Source organism: Zea mays, chromosome 2 (genome assembly GCF_902167145.1).
Source record: "Zea mays cultivar B73 chromosome 2, Zm-B73-REFERENCE-NAM-5.0, whole genome shotgun sequence".
Classification (NCBI taxonomy): Eukaryota; Viridiplantae; Streptophyta; class Magnoliopsida; order Poales; family Poaceae; genus Zea; species Zea mays.
Window position 1 is genome coordinate 133,465,524 of NC_050097.1, and position 19,402 is coordinate 133,484,925.

Genomic DNA, 19,402 nt, shown 5'->3' on the forward strand with positions numbered 1-19,402 from the left:
GAGAAATTTCATAGGATTGAAATCCTATAGAAAATTTTTATATGTGGTTTTTGTTGTAATATTTAGAGAAATAAGCGACATGCTTTCAACATATTTAAATAGATTAAATATTCTAATTCTGAATAAAACAGACATATAACTCAGATAGATGCCATATGTAATTATAACAGCAATAAACAGTAACAATTCTGGTACATGAATACATGAAACATAACTACTCAAGTCCATTTGAGAATTAAGCATGGCTAGTAGATGAAGAAGGCAGATTAGGCACGTAAACTTGATTGTTTATATTAAAATATTGCTCTCAAAATAGCGGGTTGCTGTAATAAACAGCCCTCCAACGCTAAAGGGTGATCAAAGATCCTTGACTAACGTGACAGTCTTATCTTACCAAATCAAGGTTTTAGATCAGATGTAATAAGCCTAATAATCAAGTATAAATACTAATAGTAAGAAGTTGTGAGCTAAATAATATAGCATAATTTAACGAAGGTAAACAACCTCAATAAATAGAGATATAATTAGGCACAAATAATATCAATGCTGAAAATATCAACACACTAAAACCTAGACTGTCACATCGTCTCACTACACCGCTATCATCATCGAGCAATCAACTCTGCCCACAAATTGTGTAATCACACCCAAGTAAATAATACTAGCAGATTACACAAAATTACTCAATAAATATAGAGAGGCAACGGGTAACTCACAGCACGTAGATTGTCTACGTGGGAAGACCAACTCAGCGAACACAAGGTTCTGTCCCCGAAAACCAATTCCATCGCCCACGTCTGGACCTGCACGGCGGGAGGTTGACGGAGATACTAGAGCCGCTGCCGGAGCCGAGGGAGACGTCCACGACACCAGCCCGAGAAGAGGAACACCGCGCAGCAAGGAACCCAAGCACCAGGCCACGGTGGACAGAGACCAGAGAATCAACGAGCAGCACCAAGGCACGGTGTCAACAGCACCACACCACCACCGCTGAGAACAACAGACAGCCTACGATACGAACGAGACCAGGACACCCGTAATCGAGCAGATCGAAGGATTTCTTGCTGGAACAGTGGATTGGATGGAACCGTAGAGCTCTCAGTCTCTGTGTTTCCTTGAGAGAGAGAGAGTACAGGGGAAGGGGATCCACTTAAGGAGTCGGGCGAGAGACTGTTACCGAGAAGAGGGGAGCGATCTGCGGTCGTGGAACGAGGAAGCCGGAGAGAACGGTGCAACGGTTACCGCCGCCGCCCAGCCGTTCGCTCGGCCTCCTGCTCGCTGCCTTTCTGCGATCTCGGGCAGAGGCACCGAAGTGCCTAGGCCACCTCTCAACCGGCTGGGCCGCTCGGCCTCCGAGTCTTGTAGTGGCCCAGTTGGCTGGTCACATATTTCTTTTTTTTAAGAAAATAAAGGGAAAACCCCTCAAATGAACAATAGTTTTTGGAACAAAGAATTGAGTTCCTACAAATCCTAAAAAATTCATATGGAATGATATATTGTAGTGAGATTTTGGAGGATTTCTAACCTAAGTTCCAACCTCTTAGAAATTTTTCTTTGTGTCTATCTCTCTTCTCTAATTATTGTGTTCTTTATATGTTGCATCCAAATGCTTTATTAGAAGTTTTCCTACGATTTTAATTTCTGTAGAATTGCAAGTGTAAAGCGACTCTAATCCTATATTTTTCATATTCCTTCATTTCACCAATCCTGCATTCCAAAAAAGGCCTAAAGATCATGTTGTTTTTGTCTTTGAACTTGTATCATGTATTATATAAAACTTAAATTTAATGTAACACTAGTTTTTTACGGTCTTGCTTGATTTTATCATGTCTTTTTTGCCCCCCATAAATTCCTGTCATGTGTCCGCCACTCCTATATATAATTGTTTAAGTTATCTATCTATAACACATAAGAATGTACATATATACAAATACCTGTTATAGACGAAGCCAAGTAAATTGTGGAGCAAGTGGAGGCGGCGGTGCAGAAGTTGAATGCGGCATCCCTAAGGTTGGCATTTAAATGCCCGTTTGTTGTGTGCCACTTACTAAAAATGAGATACAAAACACTATTTAGAAAATAAGAAACGAGCCAAGTTTAATTATGGTTGCTACGAATATATAACAAACTAATTAATAAATGAATCGATGTTGTTGCCACCGGGAAAAAGACATTCGAGATCGGGTGTAGGACTGTAGGTAAACAACCCCGGTGTCGATGTGATGACGTGTCAAGAGCAAGAGCTACACACGGGAGGCAGGGGGATAGATAACACGCACACGGTGAAGTTGACGTGAAAACACAGGACACGATCGACACACGTCCCTGGATGCGTGCAACTGCCCAAAGACAGTGATTCCAGCACACACACGGCCAAGCAATGACGGAGCATGGAGGAGCTAGCTAGGCATAAAACAGCAAGGTTGGAGGACTTGGAAGCCAAACCTGTCTGCTAGCTAGCTAGCTGCACCCATAATAGATCATCAATCGGATGCAACAAGCTAAGCTAGCTAAGGTCAACTCCCTCACTTTCCCTGGCTCCATGAAGCCGGGGCGGTAGCAATAAGCTAAGGGGACATAAAATATAACTGTTGACTAACTACGGTTAGATAAACTATTCTGTGGTGGTTGTGGTCGTGGTAGCTGCCGTCACATGGGGCATGCAAGACGTGCCGCCACCCTAAACGACGAGCCCGTCCGTTTCTGGGTATGCAACTAAGGCCCCGTTTGGTTTCATTAGTCTTAGGACTAAAGTTTAGTCAAAAGATTAATCTTTAGTCCCTACCCTGTTTGGTTCTATAAACTAAACATAAGCTAAACACAGTTAAAGCAGTATATAAATACCAAAATGCCTTCTTCACGCTTGCCCCTGCTGCTTGCAAATACGACTATGCTGCTAAACTGAAACTGTGCTGCTGAGCATATATTTGAAACTGAAATACAAACACCGTGAAAATATACATTGTGTGTTTGGTTGTCTGCCCAGCCGATGTGGCTCGGTGGAAGGACTAGATTCACAGGAGCTTGCATTTGAGTTAATCCAAAATGTTTGGTTGCATGTTTAAAATAAACCTGACCCATATAACATATTGTTTGGATGTCATTTTTTTAGCTTAGCCAAATTGGGTTGTCGCTGGATTTTAAAAATACTAGTGATTTAGACGTAGTTCCCACCAGATTTCAAAATTTTAAGCGCTATTAAATAAATTACAGCAGATTTAAACTAAAAATACGATTTTGATCCATAAATTCAACTAATTACGATCATCTGAATATTGAGGGACAAAATATAATTCATAAAACACCAATTTTCACTCAAAATGCCTCTTGAAACACGAATGTACAGGGTACTTTGAACTAAGAATTTGATTTTGCCTCAGAAATTAACTGAAGTGTAGTCATCTGAACATCAAAGAAACAAAATATCATCCATACAGCACCAGTTGTAACTCAAAATGCCTCTGGACCTCATATAACAGAAATGTACAACAGATTTGAACTAAAAACTTGATTTTGCCTCCGAAATTGAACTATGTATAGTCATCTAAACATCCACGGGACAAAATATAATTCATACAACATCAATTTTATCTCAAAATGCTTCTGGACCTCATATAACATATATGTACAACAGATTTGAACTAAAAATTTGATTTTGCTTCAGAAATTGAACTTTGTACAGTCATCTGAACATCCAAGGGCATAAAAAATTCATGCAACATCCACGGGACATTTGAACCTGACAAAGCACAAATAAACATAGTACTTTGCAAAAAATGATTTTGTCTGACAAATTCAATTTATTACAATCATCTGAAGAATCAAAGGTAATAAAAGAACTCAAAGATGATAAAAAACATTACACAAGCAAGAAACCAACACATGTTCCCCTGAATGTTCATCAAGTATTTATTTAATATCATCACAAGCAAACTTACCAGATCCATAGTACCATAACCAGATCAAAAGAGGGATCAAAATCACTTGATCAACTCATGAGAGTAATACAATAAATTGCCTCAGGTTTGTATGAATAAACATCACTAAAAAATTGCCTCAGATTTGTATGAATAAATTGCGTCAAATTGAAAAAAACAAGATAGGGTTGCTACATCTAATAAACATACTCCAAACTGGCTTGGTAACATCACTAAAAATTGTACTATACTCAGATTGAAAAAAAACATGTCTAAGAGATTGTGGTCTGCTTAGATTGAACAAAAATATATCAATGAAAATTTGTGTTCTACTCAGATTGAAAAAAAATATCACTGAAAAATTGTGGTCTGCTCAGATTTAACAAAAAAACATCACTAAAAAATTGAGGTCTGCTCTGTTTTAAAAAAAACATCACTGAAAAATTAAGATCTGCTAAGTTTTAACAAAAAGCATCACTAAAAATTGGTCCTAAGCTCAGACTTTAAATAATTTCATCATGTAAGAGGGATACAAATGATCAGAATAAAAGGAAGAGAGCTATGGAGGTAGTAGCTATCTGCATAATATAATGCATTAACTAGTTGCATAATATTATGTATTAACTACCTACATAGTATAATGGATTAGCACAAGGTAAGAGGCTTAAGAGGGGAGAAGAAAAGAGGAACAGAAGGTAAGATTGTTGTACGGGAAGAGGAAAACAGGAATAGATGAAGGTGAGAGAGGGAGAAGAAAAGAGAAATAACTAGCTATTTAATGTAATAGACAGATTATGCTAGTTCCATAATCTATTAAATTAAACAACAAGACAAGCATGACAAACATGTTAAAGAAGCACATCTCAAATAAACACATTATTGTTAAGTGCAGTTTAGTCAAGAAATAAACATACAGATTATTCACTATCGGAATCGCATTCTTTTGTCGATAAAATGTTTGCCGAGTATTCTTTGTCAAGTGTTACACTCGGCAAAGTCTTTGCCGAGTGTAACACTTGACAAAGAATACTCGGAAAACATTTTATCGGCAAAGGGTTCTTTGCCGAGTACCGAGTGTCGAAAAGCACTCGGCAAATTAAGAATCAAAAAAAGCCAAAAAACAGCAAAATATTTTTTTAAATTATAGGAACAACTCTCCAACCCTACCTATTATACCATACCCACGCCCTATCATTTTTCACTATTATTTTGAATCAAATTTACATGTTTTGTGAATGATGAGATTCAAACTCGCAACATCTCTCTCACGCATACCCTCCTATACCACTAAACTACTACATCCATTATGTCTATATTACATTTTCATTCCTCATGTACTATAACAAACCGAGATAATTTGATTATTTAAGGCACTAAATGAATTCATTTGAAATGTGACTAACTATAAAGTTGCATAATGTTTCGACATCTACAAGTTCTATTTTGATAGTTTCTACATCTGAGGCTGTTTACAAAATTTAAATTTCAAATTTAAAAACTTCACACGAATTTTTCAATGATGAGATGATTTCATAATAAAAGTTGTCAATTACAAAGTTTCATTATATTACAAGACCTACAAATTTTATTTTGGTGGTTTTTCCATCCGAGGTAGTTTGAAAATTTCAAATTTCAAAATTCAAACATAGTTCTGCATGACAAGATGATTTCAAACTAAAATATTGTCAACTACAAAGTTTCATAACTCTTCAATACCTACAACTTTCATGTTGGTGGTTTTTTATTTCGAGGTCGTTTTCAAAATTCAAATTTTATATTTTTTAAATTCAAACGTAGTTTTCGTTGACAATATGACTTCAAATGAAAAAGTTGCCAACTACAAAATTCTATAACTTTTCAAGATTTACAAAGTTTATTTTGGTTGCTTGGTCATTTGTTTATCTCACATGATGGTTCTAACAATATGCACAAAATTCTATACATCTCTCTCGTAGTTTCATAAACTACGAGAGAGATATAGGTTTTGTGAACAAATTTATTTTTATTTTGTCATATGTAGAAATGTTCAAAATATAAATTGTACATCTTGATGAGTTATACAAATTTGTAATTGAAAACTTTTTCATTTGAATTAATTTACTGCTTTAAATATGATTTTTAAATTGTCTTTGCCTAGTGTTGAAAAAAAGCACTCGGCAAAGAGCTCTTTACCGAGTGTTATATTTTTGACAATCAGCAAAGAGCTTCTTTGCCAACAAACTGAAGATGACGGTGGTGTTATTGCCTACAAAACTGTCATGCCAAAAGTGAGACACAGAAGATTGAAACAAAAAAGGACGGACCGAGGAATGGGACTTGCCTGAGAAGCCGAGATCGAGGTTTACGACACGCTTGTCGTAAGCAGGCAGCAAATCTAGGTCAGGGGGAGATGGACCTTGCAACAAGACATAGGGGTTAGTAAAATCGAAGCAAAAATACAAGAAAATGCTAAAAGAACAACAGATCTAGATGGGGGACAAACCTGAGAAGATGAAGATGTGATTGTTGCTGCGGTGAGCTGATCCAGGACAAGGGAAAGCGACGATCCAACCAACCTTGCAATAAAAAATAACATAGTGGTGAATCGGTAATTAGGGGACCTATGGGGACTAACGAAAAGAGAAGATCTAGAGGGGGACTACCCTGAGAAGAGGGAGATGACACAACTAGGGTTCACTCGCAGCTGAGAGCCAAACGAGGTCTTAGGTGAGTGTTCCTTGCGAAAAACAAATCAATCGTCGATGAGTACCTAGATCTGTTGACACATGCAAAAAAGAAACACCAAGAAAAGGGCTAACCTTTGATATACGGCGGGCTCATCGCCAGCAGTGAAGTAGTTGAGGATGACGACGATAGAGAGAGGTGAGAGCCGCACGAGCTCATACGCGGGGGCGAAGCAGGTCAGGTGGGAGAAGAGAGAGATGTGAGCAGTGCGGTGTCGTCGCTGGGGGTCGAGAGAGAGCACAGCGCTGAGCCCGTTAGTATGGCGGCAAACAAGAGAGGTGAGAGCTGCAGGTGCTGCTGCGAGTGAACCCGGGTGCGTGAACCCTAGCGTTGTCGCTTTTATACCCGTTCGAGCGGACTTGGGCCAAGATAGCCAGCGAGGCGACCGCCTCCTGTTTCGATCGAGCCAGGCCACAAAGTTAGCTGTGTCTCGCCTCAGCCAGGCTCCCAAGCTGGGCCAGGCAACCAAACATGAGGCTACTGTATGGAACGAGCATGGCCATGGGTAGGGCCAAGCAACCAAACACAACCATAATGTTTTTACTGTAATACCCGTCCACTCGCGGACCAGGTCCTTACTCTTGGAATCCCTCTAGGATCATATATCTTCCCCATAGACCAACACGAGTCTTTTTAGCGCACTTTGTCCTCACTCATGCGCACCCGAGAAGACTTCCTCGTCCGTCATCGATCCCAAGATTTCTCTAGGCCAAGCATGCTTAACCTGGATGTTCTTTCGAGGTAGGCTTCCGAAAAGGAAGATGCACCTTATTGGTATGAGTACTCTATTAATTCTATTAAGCCTTGGGCCGGGATATCACCATCCACCGAGGCTAGGATATCATAATCCACCCCCATTAGAAGATCGACGTCCTCGTCGATCAACCCCAAGCCAGGAACCTTCCCACTTGGCCACATATATGTGTCTAGTGTGATCATATTCCACACCATGTGACCAATCTGGGCTTACATGTGTCATGCGCCATATACCTGAACCCCTAACCCACACACGCCCGTGAAAATGAGAGGGTCGACTCTGATACCATTTGTACACCCCGTCAACTCTTGGACCGGCGGTACTTACTCCCAGCATCCTTCTAGGATCATATATCATCCCCACAGACCAACACGAGTCTTTTTAGCGCACTTTGTTCGCACTCATGTGCACCCAAAAAACTTTCCGGTTGGTCACCCATCCCAAAATTTCTCTAGGCCAAGCACGCTTAACTTGGATGTTCTTTCGAGGTAAGCTTCCGAAAAAGAAGATGCACCTTATTGGTATGAGTACTCTGTTAATTCTATTAAGCCTTGGGCCAGGATATCACCATCCACCAGGCCAGGATATCATAATCCACCCCCTTAGAAAAAATGAAATTTGCCCATTCTTTTTTTATTTGTCGCGTTTTAGTTTAAAAATTAACTAATCAGTGACAAATATTCGAGAACGGAGGTACTAAGACATTGTTTGAATTTTAGAGCTAATAGTGAGTTGCTAAAATTAGATGGATACATCTAAATTTTCCAGCTAATAATTTAGTTATTAGTTGCCTTAGTTAGAGACATCCAAACACCCCAACTAGTAGTTCAGCTAACTATTAGCTACACTCTCAAGTTTCCATGCACTGGTTCATTTGCTAATTGAACCAAGCTAAAAATCAGCTAAGACTTAGCCATTGAATAGGTAGCTAGCTAATCTTCCTAACAATTTTTTACCTAGATAACTGTTTGATGTAGTAGATTCAAATAGGCTCTAAAGTGCCATTTCTATGTGCAAGGAATATATATATACCTACTCATAATGATAAAAAACCACTAGTATAAAAATAAATTAATATAGATTCATGGGCAAAATGTATTTTGTGAGGCGCTAGCAGCGTCTATCTCTAAACATAGTCGATGTAGATATAATGTCTATCTTTATAAACGGAAAATCACACAGAAAATTGGAAGCCTATTATATTGTCACAATAGCACTATACACCATTTTCATCGGTCAGGGGTATTGTCAGTGGACTCCCCATGGCCACCAAAAATAATAGATAATTTTCGGCGATTCGGACCGCGCCGAAAATAAGCCCAATTTTCGCCGGCCCCAAACATATGACGCCGAAAATTACGTTATTTTATGCGGCGCTTGTCAAGGACACCGAAAATTCTGCTTTTAATCTACCCCACCCTTTCTCTTCCCTGGTCTCCTGCACAGCGCCGCGCTGCTCACATCAGCCCTACGCGCCGCCGGCCCTACTCAACCCTGCGCGCCAACCCGCCGCCGCTCAAGTCAGTCCCCACCACCGCGTCGCGCCTCCCACGCCAACCTCCTCGCCGAGACTCTGCTCCACTCTAGCCCAACAAGCCACCTTCCTATTACACGCCCACCATGGTGCCTTTCGTGCTTCCGGCCGGTCTAGGCACCGCCTCCGGCCTCGTCCGACCACGCACCAGCCACCAACCGGCCGGCACGAGTGCTGCTTCATCCTCGACCCTGGTCGGTGACGTACACCACTCCTCTGTTCCTGGCATCACCGTCCCATCGAGAGGTCGTTTTTGCGTATTTTATTACTTATTTACGACTAATTTTTTTGGCAGCCAGAAACTGCCGAAAATAAAGTCGATGCCGCCGAAATAGTTTATTTTGGCCGTATATGCTTTATTTTCGGTGGTTTCTGGCCGTCGATATTACAGAACTGTTCTTTTCTCTAACTATATCAGTATGGATTGTTTTAAAATCGATACTAACTCATGCATCAGTAGCAATTTTAGTTGTAGTCTCCTATACAGAATATTAGTATTGGTTGGAACTACAAGGAAACGTACAAGGAACGTCGGCTAGGAACTGACGTTCTTACTCTAACTTACCGACGTTTTTAAGGTAAGTATGTCAATTCCTCCCACCTACTTAACCGACATATTTATTTTGATGTTCTTAACCGAATAAGTGTGTTGGGGCCAACGTACTTAACATTAAGTATGTCGATGTAACTAGGCCAACGTACATAATAATGAGTGTGTGGCCAATAAATATGTCGGCCACATTACACTGACATTCATTCTTGTCAGCCACGTGGCAGATGCCCCGTGCAGACTAGATACGCCATGTGGGTAGTACCGTTTAAAGACATCTATAGGTATGCACGTACCTGAAACTGATGCCATGAATAGAGAAGTTTTAAGTACCAATTCTAACAATGAACTGATGCTAAATATCTCTTTTCTGTTCTCATATAGATGTTTCTGTTGCTGTCCAAATATCTTTAGTACCGGTTCTTGCAAAGAATCGATACTAAATGTTTTTTCTGAAGTCTTCAATACTGGTTCTTTGTAAGAACTGGTACAAAAGTATGTATCTTCCTATAACTTCTATTTCCACCTAGAACTTTCAGTTCCCACCCAAAAGACTTTTCAAGAAGTGGTAATAAAGTGTCCCTCTATAACTGAACCTTCCAATCCCTTTTATATGTTCTCTTCTTCTCACACCCTCTTCGTTATGCTAATCTAGTTGAGCCCCCTCTCACTGCACCACCACTGAGTTCAAGGACCCTTTGCCATTGCCCTCACAACTGTGATGCTCCATCCCCCTCGTGAGCACATCGAATACTAGAGCTTTGTTATACCATCAGTGACATTGTTCTTGTGTATTGTTGGGCATTAACACACTGTTAGGTGGGTCCAAACACTCAGACACAAAACACAGAGTACGAGAGGGCAACAAGACGGTTGGTGGGAACTATAGCTTCTCGTTATGTGTGTCCCATCCGTGTACAGTGCGGGGGTACTTATAGGTATCCGGGAGGGTAGGTGGGTCCCCAAGTATTTGTTATACCCCGGGTTACCTGGTACATTCCCGGAATATTCCCCTCGACGGGCTCATTACAGTGAGGTGAGGTACAATATTCTGGACATACTACAAAATCTACCCCACAGAGGGCCTAGATGGTTACGAGGTGAAGCCTGGTCCCCACAGTAATCTATGTGTAGCCTTCGCCCTCATGTCACGTCCTGGGCTCCGCGAGGTCGAGCCCCCTGACCTAGCGGAAACTTGGTCTTGGCTGTCTAGGAGAAAGTTTGAGCCTACGGAACGCGCACGTGGGGCTGCAGCAAGCCCCCATCCTTGGTTATTGTGGCCCTTCACTTTATCCCCTTTGAAGGTCGTGGTTGATGGCCTCGATGATGGCATGAGTTGAAGTGCCCTTCTCAAATTGTACCTGCACCAAAGCTTGCCTGATCGTGGCCAGATTATACTGATTGAGGGAGCGCTCAACCTTCGCTCCAACACTAACCCCTCGAGGGACTAGCTCAACTTGGTGATCTTGTTCCGAAGTCCTTTTTCGGGAGATGGTTAAACGCTGCCCTCGATCATAGGTTGAAGTGGCCCCCCGGGAGGTTTTAATAATGTGACCGTTGGGATGTGTGATGTTTTTTACTGTGCGACTTTTGATTTCTAGAGGCACTTTTGCGGACTACAAAACCAGGGCCGCTCGTGGGGAGAGTTTTTCTCGCGTCTGTTGAAGCATTCCTACATATCATAGCCGACGCTTGTAAGGAAAATGGACCCTGGGCCATTTGGCTAATTGAGTTTTGGTGTTTGATGATCAACACAATTCGTGAACTAATAAGTTTTCTAGTGTTTGTGTTTGTAGTTCACAGGATGCAAGATTAACTTGGACTAAGGATTTGAGGAAAGCAACACCTCCCGAAAAGTCCAAGTGTGCTGCCTGCGAACTGTCTGTGCGTGGAGCACCGGACTGTCTGGTGGCACACCGGACTGTCCGGTGCCCACACGCCGGACTGTCCGGTGCACCTGGGAACCGCAGCCCAACGGCTAGTTCCAAGTGGCACCCGGAGACAAGACCACCGGACTATCCGTTGTGAGGACCGGACTGTCCGGTGTGGAAAGCCTGCGGCGCCAACGGTCACCTGCTCTGACAGGGCAACGGCTAGGCGCACCGGACAGGCTACAGTGCGCTGTTCAATGCACCAACGGACTGTCCGGTGTGCCGCAGAAAGCAGCAACTTTTCTCCAACGGCTCTATTTGTGTTGGGGGCTATAAATACACCCCAACCGGCCATTTCCAGGTGTGGGAGCCCAAGAGACATACCAAGACATATAGTAGACAATCCCAAGTGCTCTTCCACCCAAGTGCTTAATAGAATCACTCGGTGATTAGCGTAGGTGCTTTGCAAAGTGCTTAGGTTAGTTAGACTGCTTTAGCGCTTGCTCTAGGTGAACCCTAGATTGTTGTGTGAGTTTAGATAAACCTCACAACCCCTCGGCTCTTGCGTGAGCCGTTGTAATTGTACCGAGTGGGGCGAGTGTCTTGCGAGACCGTGACAACCGCGTTTGTGTCACGACCGCCACCGTGTACCGGAGGGAACGAGGCCCGCGGCGTTTTGGCCGGCAGCTTGATAGTGTTGACGGCGGGGAGCGTCCGAGAGGAGCCGGAAGCGGAGCACCACTTGCGCGTGGAGAAGGCCTGCGGCTCTCTACGGAGTTACTCGACCGAGGTGCTTGGCCCTCGCGTGGGCTTCCCTTTGCGTAGGGGCACCAACGAGGATTAGTCGGGACCTTGCGCGGTTCCAGATACCTCGGTAAAAATACCGGCGTCATCCACGAGAGTTTGCTTCTCTACTTTGCTCTTTAAGTTTCCGCATTTATATTAAGCATTTAAGTTTTAATCTTGTATACATACTTATTTAGTATAGATTGAAACTTAGCCATTGCGGTAGAGATAGCAACACTTAGACAAAACCTAGTTTGCACATTTTAGTTTGACTATTTGCATAGGTTTTGCTCTAAGGATTTATTTGTGGCCTAGTTTAGCGTAAGTTTTAGAAGTCTTAATTCACCCCCCTCTTAGGCGTCACCCGTTTCCTACAAGTGGTATCAGAGCCTGGTTTGGCTCATTTGAAATGCCTTAGCTTCACTGCTAAAAGAGCCGACGCTTTTTAGAGGAAGGGTTGGATGCCCATAGGCCACCACACTTCGATAGCACTAACTTCCCATATTATAGTGCTAGAATGGCTTGTTACCTAGAGGCCGTTGATCTAGGTGTTTGGAGAGTCACTCGTGATGGGATGAAACCCCCCAAGAATCCCGAGAAACCCACCGCGAGTGAGGAAAAAGAAATTCATTTAAATGCTAGAGCCAAAAATTGCTTGTATGAATCTCTCATCATGGATATTTTTAATCAAGTATTTACCTTGAAAACTGCTAATGAGATTTGGCTTAAGTTGCATGAGCTCCATGATGGCACATCAAATGTCCGTGAGCAAAAACATTGCCTAGTCTTAAATGAGTATAATTCTTTTTCTATGAAAGATGATGAGCTTGTTAGAGACATGTATTCTCGTTTGAATCCAATTATCAATGAGCTCAATTCTATTGGCATTAATAAGCTAGGTGATGCGGACATTATGAGGAATATTATCTCCCTGCTACCACAACGAAGATATGGGAGCATCATCACCATCCTTCACAACATGGAGGACTTGAGTAATATGATGCCGACCATTGTGATTGGGAAAATCGCGGCTTTTGAGATGTCGCGAAAAATGTGTCGGGGAGAGGAGCCAACTTCCTCAAGGCCATATGCTTTTGCATGTGATGAAAGGAAGGGCAAAACGAAGGCTCCCACTCCAAGTTCCTCAAGTGAAGAAGAGGAGGAAGAAGAAAGTAATGATGATGAAGATAATCAACCATGCACATCATCCTCCGAGGACGAAGAAACAATCCGGCGCGTCGGAAAGGTAATGGGGATGATCCGCAAGATTAATCTAATGGGTGTGCCCCTACAGGTCGAAGATCTTCTCTTCAACATTGACAGGAAAAAGCAAAGGAAGAGAGGATGCTTCGTATGTGGGGAGAAGGGCCACTTCAGGGACAACTGTCCAAATATGGCCGAACCCAAAAAGGGGAGGAGCAAAGGCAAGGCGCTAACAAGTGTTAGAACTTGGGATGATTCTTCAAGTGAAGATGAACCTCCAAGGACACACAGCCACCGGTCCTCATCACGCTCATCACGGTCATCACACAAATGCCTTATGGCAAGAGGTAAAATGAGCATTCCATCCTCTAGTGATGATAGTAGTAGTGATGATGATGGTGAAGGAAAGCCCTCCGTAGATGAACTTGCGGAAGCCGTTAAATTTTTCCAGGATGTTTGCACTAAGCAAAAAGCTCAACTTAAAACTTTGAAAAATAAGTTGATTAGCTCTCAAAATGATTATAAAGGTTTGCTAGAAAAATTTGAAACTTTTGCAAACTTAAACTGTGAGCTGTCAACTAAAATTGAGCAATTAGAGTCTAGTGCTACATCCACAGCTACCGATGATGGCCTTATTAAAAAGAATGAAAAACTTAAGGCTAAGTTAGGTAGCTCTCAAGAAGCTATTGAAAATTTGCTAGAGAAAATGGAAATTCTTAGCATACACAACAATGAGCTAACTACTAAGCTAGAAAACATTGGTAGCACCACATGAGCATCTTTAGTTGAAATTCCTGAAATTATTAAAAAGGATGCTTCTACTTCTTGCTTTGATTTAATTGATGATTCTAACTCCTGCAACCAAGTTCTTGTTGAGAATATTGTTGTAGAAACATGTTCAGATGAGGTTGCAAAGAAAAATGAGCAATTAAGGCAAGAAGTGGCTCGCCTTGGCAAGGCTTTGTATGACAAGAAAGGCAAAGCCAAACAAATCCGACCTCCACAGGATAACACCACTGCGGGAGTGAACAAGCCTATGGAGGGAGAAAATGTGATTTGTAGGCTATGCCACAAGGAAGGCCACAAGTCTTTCCAATGCAAGGCGATGACCGGGGATAAACAAAGGCAAAAGCTCAAGCAAAAGCCATCAAGCAAAGTCTCCAACACCTACATCAAAAAGGTGGACAAAAAGGCTGCTACACCATATTTGATCAAGAAGAAAAAGAATGGAAAGGGGATAGCAATCAAGGCCAACAAGCAAGCCAACAAAGAAAAGGGGGCCAAACGCTCTGGGTGCCAAAGGAAATAATTTCAACCATGAAAAGCACCAAGAAGGTTTGGATCCCGAAAGGGAAGTGAGTGGACCGAAGGTCATCGGGAAATTTGGAGACTTGGCAAAGTTGGGATGTATATCATGGGATACATCATATTGGATCAAGTTTAATTGCCAAGTGGGTTAGTGAAAATTTTGGACCCAAATTTCCCACCCATGACTAAGGTAACTAGATTTATTGTATTTATTGTTTTTAGATATGCGTATCTATTTACCTTGTATCTAGTTTACCTTTCATGCCTAGTATTACATTTGGTATTTACTCTTGTTTAAAATTATGCATACTAGGTAAATTACATGGTAGGATTGCTTACCTTCAATTTATATACTTAAGCAAACCTACATAGCTTAAAACGTTTATTTAAGCACGGCACGTAGCTTCAATATCACTCCATAGTAAATGATACATCAATTGATAACTGTGAATTCTTCAATTGGTAAAACACTCATATTCTACAATCTGTATCATTTAACTTATATGTGCCAAAGTTCGGATTATAGATAATTTGCCCCTCTTGATATTAAATCAAAGTGCATGTCTCCTACAAGTATTCAAAACTTGTATGCACACCTTCGGGGGGAGGTTACTCTATAATCTAATACTTTGAGACTAACACCTTTTCAAGTCTATTTCATGTGATAGTCTCATTGTAAGGAAAATGAGGTCCCCGGAGAAAGACAATAATCTTCCACTTCAAAATCTCCAAGAACTCTCATGTCTCTCAAGCTCGCCATTGAATTTCAATCGGTATCTTTTGAGACTACATCTAGTATCATTTACATGTCTTCTCCAATATTTGATTAGACTATATTTCATATCATATACTTCCATGTTGCTAAAAACGCATAAATGGTTAACTCATATTTTGTTACCTATGCATAAGGGAAGTTAGTCTTTTCAAATCATGTCTTGCACCTCTAATTTTCACATGCTTTTTCCTAAAGGTAGAAGATCTCTATCAGGGGGGAGTATTTCTTCGTCTCTAAAAAGGGGAGAAATTTTCTTTCTAAGAGAGAACACTCATTTAGGGGGAGTATCATTTGAGGGCAAATTTTTTATTTACTTCCTACATGCTTTTAATGTCTTCCTTTTCGGTGGTTGATGCCAAAGGGGGAGAAGTTTAGGGACCAAAGCAATGAAAAATATATCAAACACCAAACACCACCAATTTAAAATTTTAAAACCTACAAATGGTTTTTCAAGTGGTTTTGGTTATTTGGTCCAAAAATAGGAAGTAAGTGAATTATGGAGTTAGGGGGAGGCTTAAGTCCATAATATCACATTGTAGGAACAAACATGCATCCTAGCAAGTAGATTGCATAATGTCTTTCAAATAACTGTATTATTTGCTTGCTTTGGTTGTGTTGTCATCAATCACCAAAAAGGGGGAGATTGTAAGGAAAATGGACCCCGGGCCATTTGGCTAATTGAGTTTTGGTGTTTGATGATCAACACAATCCGTGAACTAATAAGTTTTCTAGTGTTTGTGTTTGTAGTTCATAGGATGCAAGATTAAGTTGGACTAAGGATTTCAGGAAAGCAACACCTCAAAAGAAGACATTAAAAAGATTCAAGAAAAGTCCAAATGTGCTACCTGCGGACTGTCTGTGTGTGGAGCACAGGACTGTCCAGTGGCACACCGGACTGTCCGGTGCCCACACGTCGGACTGTCTGGTGCACCTGGGAACCGTAGCTCAACGGCTAGTTCCAAGTGGCACCCGGAGAGAAGACCACCGGACTGTCCGGTGTGAGGACCGGACTGTCCGGTGTGGAAAGCCTGCGGCGCCAACGGTCACCTGCTCTGACAGGGCAACGGCTAGGCGCACCGGACAGGCTACAGTGCGCTGTCCGGTGCACCACCAGACTGTCCGGTGTGCCGCAGAAAGCAACAGCTTTTCTCCAACGGCTCTATTTGTGTTGGGGGCTATAAATACACCCCCAACCGGCCATTTCCAGGTGTGGGAGCCCAAGAGACATACCAAGACATATAGTAGACATTCCCAAGTGCTCTTACACCCAAATGCTTAATAGAATCACTCGGTGAATAGCGTAGGTGCTTTGCGAAGTGCTTATGTTAGTTAGACCGCTTTAGTGCTTGCTCTAGGTGAACCCTAGATTGTTGAGTGAGTTTAGATAAACCTCACAACCCCTCGGCTCTTGCGTGAGCCGTTGTAATTGTACCGAGTGGGGCGAGTGTCTTGCGAGACCATGACAACCGCGTTTGTGTCACTGCCGCCACCGTGTACCGGAGGGAATGAGGCCTGCGGCGTTTCAGCCGGAAGCTCGATAGTGGAGACGGCGGGGAGCGTCCGAGAGGAGCCAGAAGCGGAGCACCACTTGCGCGTGGAGAAGGCCCGCGGCTCTCTACGAAGTTACTCGACCGAGGTGCTTGGCCCTCGCGTGGGCTTCCCTTTGGGTAGGGGCACCAACGAGGATTAGTCGGGACCTTGTGCGGTTCCGGATACCTCGGTAAAAATACCAGTGTCGTCCACGAGAGTTTGCTTCTCTACTTTGCTCTTTAAGTTTCCGCATTTATATTAAGCATTTAAGTTTCAATCTTGTATACATACTTATTTAGTATAGATTGAAACTTAGCCATTGCGGTAGAGATAGCAACACTTAGACAAAACCTAGTTTGCACATTCTAGTTTGATTATTTGCATAGGATTTGCTCTAGGGATTTATTTGTGGCCTAGTTTAGCGTAAGTTTTAGAAGTCCTAATTCACCCCCCCTCTTAGGCGTCACCCATTTCCTACACGCTGTCATACATTCTCTAACTTCGACTGCATCGTGAGATCGCTCGCTGCCGGTGATCTAGCTCAGGTGAAACAGACTGCTCGCTGCCATAGACGGTACATAATGTAGTCTTCTTCTTCGTCATCGTCCTCCGTGACCGCGTCGTCGAGTGCACTGTCATCGGAGAAGACGGTTAGCGATCCGACGTCGATTACAGAGTTGCTGCTGGGGCATACAATGGAGTTCGGGATATTACGGATCTCCTCGTAGTGTGTACATGAAATGCAATGTTTGGGTTATTTTGGAGGGGAAGGGGGCGCTCTAGTGGTCGAAGAGGTCCCTGAGCCGGAGGGAGAGCTTGTGGTCTTCGAGACATTTTCACAGTCCATCTTCGACTGCCTGTGCACCGCTTTGTTACCAAAGTCTTAGCTCGCTTCGAAGTCTAGCTCCATCAACTTACACTGAATGCCATGGTGACACTAGTGAAGTTTATTTGGGTGAAGGCTACATATGGGGGGAACCGTCGGTGGATGTCTTCGTGAAGAATTGATGCCTTCACTGGTAGAAGAAAGTCACTGGTGGCAAGATTGCGCAGTTTAGCATGTGCACGTTTACACCAAGGATAAGGAAGACTTCATGCGAGGTTGTGGAAATCATGCCATGCGCGAAGAACAAGTGGGGGAATTAGTGGGATTTCTGGTTTTACTTGGCGATGAAGGACGCCAAGGGGATTCCCAGGCTGCCTCTGACCATTTTGTGCTCACACTACTACATCGCCTTCCCACAGTTTAAGGTGAGGAAGGGGGATGCGAATGAAGATGCCCTGCACCGCACATCAAAAATGAGCAGTGATCGTGACTTGGTGGAAGAGTTTATTGCTTGCGGAGTGTGGCCACTGGCGCACAGTTGGGAGGTGGGCGAGGTAAAACTGTGTCTACTGCCATTTTTGAAGAATCAGATGGTGATGAGCCCAGCCTTCACAATTGATCTACGTGGTTAGGATGGTGCGACCTTTGTTAGGGATACAAAGGCTGAGGTGGTAAGGACTGTTGGTAAATATTCGACGAAGACTAAGATGACGAGAAGCTAGGATATACGCGGTTCGAATGTTAGGCTAAATCATGTGTTTCAGCTGAACGACCTCCTCTATGGCCTGTATCCTAAAGAGGGATCCGCTGATGTTCGGGGTGCTGAGGAGCTCAAGAAGAAGGGTGGATTGAAGCATGGTGGGGTGGACGAGGGGTGTTCCAAGGGTAAGGCTGTGGTGTCGCCGGTGAGGAAGAGGAGAAAGGTGGAGACAAAGGAGAAGGGGTCGGCGAGCGCGACTCGAGTTGCAGAGGCCTCAGACAAGTTTGCTGAGGAGCTAGCCGAGAGAAGCGCTGAGCCGGGGGAGGTCATGTGATCGCATACCCTGCGGGAAGCATCTGCTCGGATGTTGGAAGTGACTGGGGGTGAGTGGTGTAGAGATGACCGTATTCCTATGGCTTCCGACAAGGACGATTCTACGTCTTTTCTGGCTTGGTATTTTAAAGTTTTTCGTTACGGGCGAAATGTTGGTGTTGTTGTAACAACTGTGATGGACAAGGACCACCAGGAGTCTTCGAAAAACAAGAGGAAGCTCCGCTACGGCTGGTGGACCCTCATCGTGATACGAAGGCCCTCTGCACTAGCACGACTCGGGGGTTGAAGTTTGGAGCTGCAAAGGTTGCGGCTACGGCTGCCGCTGTGACTATGCCTCCGCCTGGGGCGCAGGTTGCTGCGGTTGTGGTGGTGCCTTCGCCTGACAGGGCTAATCAAGATGTGGCACTAAGCAGTATTGAGGCGGACGCATCTGGCGGAGTGGTCCCGAATGTTTCTGTCGAGGACTACCTGCTCGAGGGTGTCAGCAAATTCGACACTCACACCTGGCTGGCGACCAATGGTAAGTATTGTGTGTGTATATGTGCTTGTTTCGAATTTTTCGTTTTTACCAACGAGGCTTGGATATAA